The sequence below is a fragment of the Scyliorhinus torazame genome, chromosome 9, assembly GCF_047496885.1.
Source record: "Scyliorhinus torazame isolate Kashiwa2021f chromosome 9, sScyTor2.1, whole genome shotgun sequence".
Lineage (NCBI taxonomy): Eukaryota > Metazoa > Chordata > Chondrichthyes > Carcharhiniformes > Scyliorhinidae > Scyliorhinus > Scyliorhinus torazame.
The window spans coordinates 153,440,131-153,450,911 of record NC_092715.1 but is presented as its reverse complement, the minus strand read 5'-3'; the positions used below and the strand labels follow the sequence as shown (position 1 = coordinate 153,450,911).

Genomic DNA, 10,781 nt, shown 5'->3' with positions numbered 1-10,781 from the left:
CCCTTGCTACCATAAATGCCATTCCCCCTAATTTAGCCCACTGTCCCAGCTCATTCACCAGGGAAACCTCACTTTTCCCTACATTCAGCTTGTACCCTGAGAACCCTCCAGAACTCCCAAGCAGGCCCATAATCCTTCCCATACTCTCCAGCGGATCCAAAACTTTCAGCAACAGGTCATCAGCATAGAGCGACACCCAATGCTCCCTCTGTCCCCTCATTATCCCCTGCCCTCCCCCGACCCCAAGAGCCATTGCCAACGGCTCTATGGCCAGTGCAAACAGTAACGGTGACCGTGGGCACCCCTGCCTTGTACTACTGTGTAAGCCAAAACTCCGCGAACTCATATTATTCATCCTCACACTCACCTTTGGTGCCACATACAGCAGCCGCACCCATGCCACAAATCTTGGCCAAACCCAAACCTTCCCAAAACCTCAAACAAGTACCGCAACTTCACCCGATTAAACGCGCCCATGGACACCACCACCTCCGGTACCAGAGCCCCCGGCGAATTCATCACTATATTCAACAGCCGTCTTATGTTACTTGTGAGCTGCCTGCCCTTCACAAAGCCTGTTTGATCTTCTGCAACCACCCCCGGGTCACAATCCTCCACCCTCCCACCTGACAACTTAGCCAATACTTTCACATCAGTGTTCAATAGTGATATGGGCCTTCCACCGGGTACTTGCCCTTTTTTGGGTTTAGTGTACCCCTGATGCTATCCAACACCTCCCTCAGACCCAGGGGCTCCTCCAATGCCTGCCTCTTTGCTTCATCCACCTGGGAGAAACTCCAGCTCATGTGGTTCAGCATTCTAATGTTATTCTACAATCCAGAAAATTCTGAAATCCAGAAATGTCTTGGTCTCAAGCATCTCGTACTGGAGAGGTTACAGTATATTTGGGCAGTTGACCAAACGTCTAGTCGAAGAAGTACATTTTAATCATAGAATAAAACCATAGAATAATTGAAATTCAAAACATCGAAGGAGGCCAGTTGGCTCATTGTATATGAGCTGGCTAAATCAAAGCTATCCAACCTAATCACACTCATTTCCAGTTCCTGATATGTAGCCCTTCCAGGTTTCTGCACTTCAAACGGCATCCAAGTGCCTTTTAAATGCCAGGAGAGTTCTTGCCACTACCTTTCTTTCAGGAAGCGAATTCCATATTCTCTCACTTTGGATATAAATATATCTCCTTAACTCCCTTCTATTCCTTCCACCAAGTGCTTTAAATATATGTCCCCTGGTTATTGACCTCTCTGCTAAGAGAAATACGTCCTTCCTATTCACTCTTTCTTGTTCCGTCCCTATTTTTGCAAGTCAATTAGGCATCTCCTCTGCCTCCGAAGAAAAGACGGCAAGGTGCCACATACAGCAGCCACAAATTTTGGCCAAACCCAAACCTTCCCAAAACCTCAAACAAGTACCGCCACTTCACCCGATTAAACGCGTCCATGGACACCACCACTTTAGAGGCAAGGATTTTGGGAGAGAATTCCTGAGCTAATTGACAGTTGAAATCATGACCATCAATGGCAGAGCAATGAAAATTAGGGATGTTCAAGGAGCGAGAAATAGGGTGGGAAGGTTGGAAAGTAATTTCTTTCTGACTTCCCAAAACCTGTCCACCATCTACAAGGCATAAGTCAGGAATGTGCTGGAATACCTTCCAATTGTCTGCATGAGTGCAGCTCCAGCTCCAAGATGCTCAGCACCATCCAGGAAAAAGTAGCCTACTTAAATGGCACCCCATCCGTTACATTTAACAATCACACCCTCCACCACTGATGCAAAGTGATAGCAGTGTGTACCATCTACAAGATGCACTGCAACAACTCGCCAAGCACATCCAAATCTGTGACCTTTACCACCTAGAAGGGCTTGGACACATGGGAACATCACCACCTGCAAGCTCTCTCCAAGACGGTCATTCCTTCGCTGTCACTGTGTCAATATCCTGGAATTCCCTTTTTGTGGTTCACTGTGGCTGTACCTACACGAGATGGACTGGAGCAGTTCAAGAAGGTGGATAACCACTACCTTCATAACACAACTAGGGATGGGAAATAAATGTTGGTCTTACCTGTGACAGTCACATACCAGGAAAGAATGTTTTAAATCAACACTATTTGGTCTGAACCAGATTTATAATAAAATGATGTATTTCTTTATCTTTTCATTGATTCCATCATCCAGTTTGTTGTGATGTGTGCCTACATACCATTTTAATGTAAAGGTGCTCGGCATTGCAAGGGTTAACATGGGTCTGGAGAATAGAGGCATGCTGTACAGAGCCGCATGACAAGTAACTCTGAAGACAAGTCTAGAACAGTCTAGATCGGGGCGGGATTATCCGCTCCCCCCCCCCCCCCCAGGGCCGGGTCGGAGAATCGGTGGGGGCGGCGTGAATCCCGCCCCCGCCGGCCGTCGAATTCTCCGGCACCGAAGATTCGGCAGGAGGGGGGGGGGGGGGAAATCGCACCGCGCCAGTCGGCGGGCCCCCCCCCCACCGGAGATTCTCCGGCCCGCGATGGGCCGAAGTCCCGCTGCTGTAATGCCGGTCCCGATGGCGTGAATTAAACCACCTCCCTTACCGGCGGGACCACATGGCGCGAGCGGGCCCCGGGTTCCTGGGGGGGGGGCGCGGGGCGATCTGGCCCTGGCGCGTGCCCCCATGGTGATCTGGCTTGCGATCGGCCCCGGGGGGTGCACCCACGTTGGTCTGGCCTGCGATCGGGGCCCACCGATCCGCGGGCGGGCCTGTGCCGTGGCACTCTTTACCCTCCGCGTCGGCCATAGTCTCCGCGATGGCCGACGCGGAGGTGACCCCCCCCCTGCGCATTCTCGGGGATGGCGTCAGCAGCCGCCGACGCTCCCGCGCATGCGCGGACATCCGCCGGCTACCGGAGTCCCTTCGGCCGCGGCTGGCGTGGCGCCAAAGGCCTTCCATGCCAGCCGGTGGGACGGCAACCACTCCGGCAGGAAATCCGCACCTTTGGGACGGCCCGACGCCGGAGTGGTTCACGCCACTCTATCCCACCAGGACCCCCCGCCCCGCAGGGTAGGGGAGAATCCCGCCCCAGAACTCTGAAAGCCACCTAATTGCATTGAACAGCTCCATGCATGAGCAGACCTTAGATCTGTAACTAAAGACTAAAATAAAGACTAACAATAAACAATTCAATAAACAATTCATGTTTAAACATGCAGCTCTAGAGGATCTCATCAATGAGACACATCATGCACCATATTAAAATAACCCATATTACACCATGTTAGGCACCAGTGCGACCTTTTAAAATATATCACAGCAATGATAAGCAGTGAAATAAAAGAAGGCATTTTAAATGGTAAATGAAAAACAGCATCCCAAGGTATGAAAAATTGAAGTCAGATGAGAGAGGTGCGCACATAAAAGGAAAACCTGAAAAAATAGCTGAAGAAGCTCCACTACAGAAAACTGGAGAATCTGGGTGACACAGCTCACAAGACGATGACATTAAAATTATTAATAGGAATCTGTACTTACATTGCAGAATAGGTGGCAGTCCCATAGGCTCAGTAGTTGCCGAAGCAGTTGCAGTTTTAAAAAAAGTTGTTAAAAAAAAAGCACGTAGTGAAGAAGAACCTTCACAGAAAAAAGGCCAATGGAGTTACACACAAAAGCCTGCAGAGTTTACAAGACAGCAATTTTTTTTAGTTGGGAAATGTAAAGATTTCTAATAACAAAAAACAAAGTGTTGCTGTTCTGAAGATTTATTGTAAAATACATCTGCAAAGTTTATTTTTCAAACATCTGCCCAGCAACAAGATCTGAAAAAAACACAAAGGGAAACTGACTGTATTCTAGCAACTGCAGTCTGTTTGTAAAAAAAATGTTTTTTACTGCACTCAGCTTAAAGAGGTGACAGAATTTAAAGTGGCAACTACAAGAGAAAGATCGGCTGTGGGCAGGAAATTGGAGGTCCCCAGAGAGAAGGAAATGCTGAATAAGGTCCATCGGAAACAAGAGATCTCAGAGAGCGGACAATTCTGCCTAAGGCTAGAGGAGAGCCCAGAGAGAGGGCAACAAGAGAATAAAGAGTTGAAAGAACAGTCAAATGTCCTTCAAAATAAAATGCAAAAGGAATGTAAAATCATACAGTGACATGAAGAAACAGCAGAATGGAAACGTAGTAGAAGACACATAAGGAGGCTTTACTGAACTACAGGGAAGCTCAAGATGCAGCAAGAAAACTTCACAAAGAAAGGAAACATTTGCGTGCTATAAGAATTTCTTTGGTCAAAGTTTTTTCCTCTGGATGAATACGAAGAGAAGAAAATGAGTCTAACGTCACTCTAAAAAAACTGAAGAACCAGTTGGCAGAGAAGACTCACCAATGTTCAATATTCCAGGAGGAAGCCGAAAAATACAAGAAACTGACTGAAGAGCTAGCGAAGCAATTGAATGAAAGAGAGGAGTCATTGAAAGGAAAAGCCGGTGAACTTTCTAAGCTGCAAGCAGACATTGAAACCATGAGTAGCATGATTACAGAACTGAAAGAAGTTAACACTTTCCTGATGTTATGGGTCCGGACCAGAACCCCAATTTTGGTTAAAATCCCGGATCAGAACACAACTATTTTTGCATTTGGTAAAACTGTGATGAAATGTTACTGCACCACAGGAGTGATAACACTGACCAGTAGACAGCTTTTATATTAAAACAAACTTTAATTTGAACACAGAGCTGAGCGCATTAGCAACAAAGAAATAGCTGTATAATTAACAGCTCAATATCTTAATTTGCTTCCTGAAACCTGCGTCTTCATTCCAATTAAGCAAACTCATGTATTTCCCATATACCACTTACATATACAATTAACAATCAAGTTTTACTTGCTTATCTTGTTGCAGAGTCATTGGGGAGAGACACTTGTTTTTAGGACCAAACTGAAAATCTTCTGCTCAGCTTGGAGCCCAGAAAGCAACTACTTTGTCCAGACAGACCTGGCTCCTCCCATTAGCGACACCAGCTGCACCCAAAGCACACAACATTCTTTTGTCTATTGTTACAAGATATGCCTATATTTGTTCAGCCAGGCTCAAACTGTGACAACGTTAGAGTAGTTTTCTATCTGCAAACTGGTAAAATGGCTTTTAATCACAAATATAGAAGACATACATTTTAAACTGAGTTTTTGAAAACATTTAAATACAAACTATAAAGTACAGCAATTTCTCATATTTATCACACTGGTCTCAGGCCTGTGACCAACAGTGAATCCAAAATGAAGAGCAAGGTTAAGGTTCTGCTGTGGACAGAGAAAGAAAAACAGAAATTAGATCGTAAAATGTAAATGCAACACTAAGGCGCAAGACACGGGTAGAAGGAGAAGGACTAGTTGTCTCAGATGTACTGAAAATCATTGAGCTGAATGATAAGATTCATAAGCTTGCAAAATGACTTAAAAATACAACGGCAAACAAATGTTTGGCTGAAATTATACAAGTGGAAACAAAGGTTTTGTTTGGAAAATATATATGCCAAGCAAGAATATGCTGGACTCCACAGAAAAAGAAAATTTTAATCCACTTTAAGAATGAATGGAGTGTACATTCCTCACAGAAGGACTTAGACAAACCCCCATGTGTCCATAAAAAGCAGATGAGTTGTTAAAAAAGAGAAACACAACTCAAGAGGTGCACAAAGTGCCAATCAAATGGAGATAACCAAATACTAGGAACACATTTCTCCAACTTTCATTCCTATAAACATGACAGACCCAGATGCGGAAGAACTGTCAAGCTCCAAGACAATTTGAACTTCTAAAGTCAGAGACTTGAGATATGGGAGCAGGGATAGCAAGTAAAAATTCCATTGGAATCCTGTGTGGAAGGGAGGAAAGTTTTCTTTAGAAAAGACGGGGGTTGTTCGTGATATGTGCCTGCTTACCATTGTAAAGCAAGGGTTAATGTTGGATTGGAGAATAGCACTGCCCATGGCATGATGTTTAAAGTCACATGATAAGAGAATAAAGTGGGCTGTTATGTCTTGGATGGTGTCGAACTTCTTGATTGTTGCTGGAACTGTACTCATCCAGGCAAGTAGGCAGTTTTCCATTACACTGCTGACTTGTGCGTTGTGGATGAGGGACAAGCTTTGGGGAGTCAGGAGGTGAGTTACTTGCCGCAGGATTCCTAGCCTTTGACCTTCTCTGGTAACCACACTATTTATATGGCTAGTCCAGTTTAGTTTCTGGCTAATGGTAACCCATCAGGATGTTGATAGTATAGGGGCAGTACGGTGGTGCACTGGTTAACACTGCTGCCTCCCGGCGCCGAGGTCCCAGGTTCGATCCCGGCTCTGGGCCACTGTCCGTGTGGAATCTGGATTGGATTGGATTTTGTTTATTGTCACGTGTCCCAAGGTACAGTGAAAAGTACTTTTCTGCGAGCAGCTCAACAGATCATTAAGTACATGAAAAGAAAAGGAAATAAAAGAAAATACATAATCGGGCAACACAAAGTACACAATATAACTACATAACACTGGCATCGGATGAAGCATACAGCAGTGTAGTGTTAATGACGTCAGTCCATAAGAGGGTCATTTAGGAGCCTGGTAACAGCGGGGAAGAAGCTGTTTTTGAGTCTGTTCGTGAGTGTTCTCAGACTTTTGCATCTCCTGCCCGATGGAAGATGTTGGAAGAGTGAGTAAGCCGGGTGGGAGGGGTCTTTGATTATGCTGCCCACTTTCCCCAGGCAGCGGGAGGTGTAAATGGAGTCAATAGATGGGAGGCAGGTTTGTGTGATGGACTGGGCTGTGTTCACGACTCTCTGAAGTTTCTTGCGGTCTTGGGCTGAGCAGTTGCCATACCAGGCTGTGATGCAGCCAGATAGGATGCTTTCTATGGTGCATCTGTAAAAGTTGGTAAGTGATAATGTAGGCATGCCAAATTTCCTAAGTTTCCTGAGGAAGTGTAGGTGCTGTTGTGCTTTCTTGGTGGTAGCGTCGACATGGGTGGACCAAGACAGATTTTTGGAGATGTGCACCCCTAGGAATTTGAAACTGCTAATCATCTCCACCTCAGCCCCGTTGATGCTGACAGGGGTGTGTGCAGTACTTTGCTTTCTGAAGTCAATGACCAGCTCTTTAATTTTGCTGGCATTGAGGGATAGATTGTTGTTGCTGCACCACTCCACTAGGTTCGCAATCTCCCTCTTGTATTCTGACTCGTCGTTATCGAGATCCGGCCCACTGTGGTCGTATCGTCGGCAAACTTGTAGATGGAATTGGAACCAAATTTTGCCACGCAGTTCTGTGTGTACAGTGAGTATAGTAGAGGGCTAAGTACGCAGCCTTGCGGGGCCCCGTTATTGAGGACTATCGTGGAGGAGGTGTTGTTGTTTATTCTTACTGATTGTGGTCTGTGGTCAGGAAGTCGAGGATCCAGTTGCAGAGTGAGGAGCCAAGTCCCAGGTTTTGAAGCTTTGATATGAGCTTGGCTGGGATTATGGTGTTGAAGGCGGAGCTGTAGTCAATAAATAGGAGTCTGATGTAGGAATCCTTGTTGTCGAGAAGCTCTAGGGATGAGTGTAGGGCCAGGGAGATGGTGTCTGCTGTGGACCGGTTGCAGCGGTATGCGAATTGCAGTGGATCAAGACATTCTGGGAGTATGGAGGTGATGCTCTTCATGACCAACTCTCGAAGTACTTCATTACGACTAAAGTCAGGGCCACTGGACGGTACCCATTGATGCACGTTGTCTGTTTTTTCTTTGGGAGCACTGCTCCTTCCTCAGGTGAATGAAGAGGCATGTTCCAGAAACATATGTATAGACAAACACAAAGATGCAAGACAATGCTTTGAATGTGAGCATTTACAGGTAATTAAGTCTTTACAGATCCAGATCCCGATCTCTGGATCTATATTACCTAGCTAGTTCTTGTATATACAGGTGCTGATGGAAACAGCAATAGAAATCATCATATCTGGCTGCATCACAGCTTGGTATGGCAACTGCTTGTCCCAAGACTGCAAGGAACTACAGAGTCGGGAACACAGCCCAGTCCATCACACAAACCCACGTCCCATCCATTGACAAAGGGTCACCTGGACTCGAAACATTAGTTCTTTTCTCTCCCTACAGATGCTGCCAGACCTGCTGAGATTTTCCAGCATTTTCTCTTTTGTTTCCCCATCCATTGACCCTGTCCACACCTCCTGCTGCCTTGGGAAAGCGGGCAGCATAATGAAAGACCCCTCCCACCGGGTTATTCACTCTTCCAACTTCTTCCATTGGGCAGGTGATATAAAAGTCTGAGAGCACGCACTACCAGATTCAAAGACAGCTTCTTCCCCGCTGTTACCAGACTCTTGAATGAACCTCGTATGGACTGATGTGATCTCTGCAAACATCTTCTCTACTGAGTAGTACTACATATGATGATATGCATAAGGTTAGTTTGTACCTGATACTATGCATGACCTCCGACCACTAGGTGGAATGGTAAACCCATTACATCACCATGTGATCTGGGAGTTGGTCGTGCTGCGAGATAGACGTATTTGCAGTAGTTCTCCAATCGTTGTTTAGTGTTAGTTGTTTATTATTTTATTTATCCTAGTTATTTTACCGCGCAGTTGTTTTAAAATAAATTATTTTAAACTGCATGTTCTGTAGTTCACCATTCACTTCAGCCAGTCTACAGAACATGACACTGCACTCCTGTATGTTTCACCTGATGCCTGTATCTATGTATTTACATTGTGTATTTATGTATGCCCTATGTTCATTCTCATGTATGGAATGATCTGTCTGGACTACACGTGACAATAAAACAAATCCAGTCGAATCCATTCTTACTCAGTCAGTATTTTCACTTACACATCCAGCCTTTGTTTTCATTTCCTTTTCCTTACAACCAGGAATTTCACTTGTAGCCTTTGGGTGTGTTTCTTATGTTCCTTTGTCTGCTACCAATAATTTCACTTGCAGCCTGTGTGGGCTGTTCTGAAGACTTGCAGACTTTGTCTGTTTTACTTTGTTCTTTTCAGCAGCTGTTTGCATATTTGAATCTTTCTGTGTTCCTGAGTTCTCAGTGTCTGCTTTTCTTCTCCTTTTTCAGGTTTCAAAAATCTATTGGTTACCACTCTCTGACTGTTGCAAGCATAAGGCCAGCAATCTTCATTAACATGTGTGTCTGTGAGGGGCTTTATTGAACTGATCTTAAGATGTCTGCTTCTAGCGAGAGACTTATGCCATGGTCACATGACTACAGAAAGCCTGAGGTGTCAATCAAGCTGGTTACATTTCAAAATGCAAACACACACTGTGTTACTCACACGCTAATGAACATGCTCAAGTTAAGTGCATAAGTTAGCAGGTTCTTGTCAGCCTCTTAACATGCCAGCAGTTTCTAGTGTTTTAACCTGCTGCCTGCACAGAATCTGACCCACCCTGGCAAGTTTAAACTCAGCCCAGAGTATTTGGATTCTCTTGTTCTGAGCAAAATAACGCATCCACAATGTCGCCTGGTGTTTCATCCAACCTCTTGAGTTAACTGCCAAGGTTTTGCAAAGAGGAAGTTTTCTAACTGCAGGGATCCTAAAGGGATATTGGATACAAGATTGACTATTTGTTTGCTACAATATTGCATGCTTCCAGGAAAATTTAAGATGCCTCTTACTGTTACATATCCAGTCAAGAGTGAGCATTCATCTGACTATTTATGGGTTTTAATAAAATTATATTCTTAATCCTCATTATAGCATCAATTGTAAGATTATCTTACTTGCTACATTCTTCATATTCCATTTTATGCTCTGTTAAGGGATATTTGCTATAAACAGGCATCTCATTATGCTGTGTAAAATGCTTGACTCTTGAGGTGTGTGTTAGAATGAGGGCAGAGTGTACCCTTCAGTGAAATAAACTATTTATTGGAATTGTTTCAATATTTCTGGCATAATCCCAGGGGGCTACAGAAGAAAGCATAAAATATTAATACTGAACATAACATTATGGCATCAGTTTTAGTATGCATCTACATGGTTTTGTGACAAATGAAGCAAGTATATTTAATTTTTAACAAGTCCTTGCTGTTCTTGTTTTCCCTTCTGTGAAATACATGAAGCATATAAATTTATTCAGGTTGAAAAAAAGGCTAAGTACCAGTCAATCACCACTCCACCACATGGCAATACTTAATTTCTAAAAAGCTATTTGCTTCAAAAGGGAGGTAAAATGATGATCCACAGTAAACACATGGGATATATTCATCAAAATGTGGGAACATTCGAGGAAAAAAAAGCGAATTTCCTGAGGTAACTGTCCTTGACCTGGGTCTTTAATCGAGTGAAATTTCATCACTTTATCTAATATCATGCTTCATGCTTCAGGCTCAGAGCAATTCTATTTTAGTGTGGTCTAATGGGCAGCTGACATATCCACTCAGCACCAGACTGTGCAATATGTGCTGACACATGATGTGGTGTGCACTCTAGTGAGAGCAGTTTATTTGTCCCCCAGTAGGAAGAGCTCTGAGATCAGAGCCTTAGAAAAATTGTCTCAACCTCAATTTTGAGGCTGTTAACAAGCTGTGCATTCCAAGGGTGGGGGTGCAGGGAACTGGAGAGGGGGGAATCTGTCGATAGTAATGAGGTTGTTCAGATTCTTCTAGTTATTCTGGGCTAAAAAAAATCTCATCCCACAAAGACCTTCAGGCTGTCGAAGAACTGACTGGGGTTTACTGCGATTCAAGGCTAAGACGACATATCAGGAGTAAAG

At 44.4% G+C, this 10,781-nt stretch overlaps 1 long non-coding RNA gene across 1 annotated transcript; it reads right to left on the bottom strand.

Annotated features, from left to right (window-relative positions):
• Nucleotides 1-4,702: 4,702 nt before the first annotated feature.
• Nucleotides 4,703-9,210, bottom strand: LOC140430032 (uncharacterized). The gene is made up of 2 exons (XR_011949288.1): nucleotides 8,880-9,210; nucleotides 4,703-5,303 (listed from the first exon to the last, which is right to left on the bottom strand). It is a non-coding gene; the product is annotated as an uncharacterized lncRNA (long non-coding RNA).
• Between the last annotated feature and the right edge of the window lie 1,571 nt (nucleotides 9,211-10,781).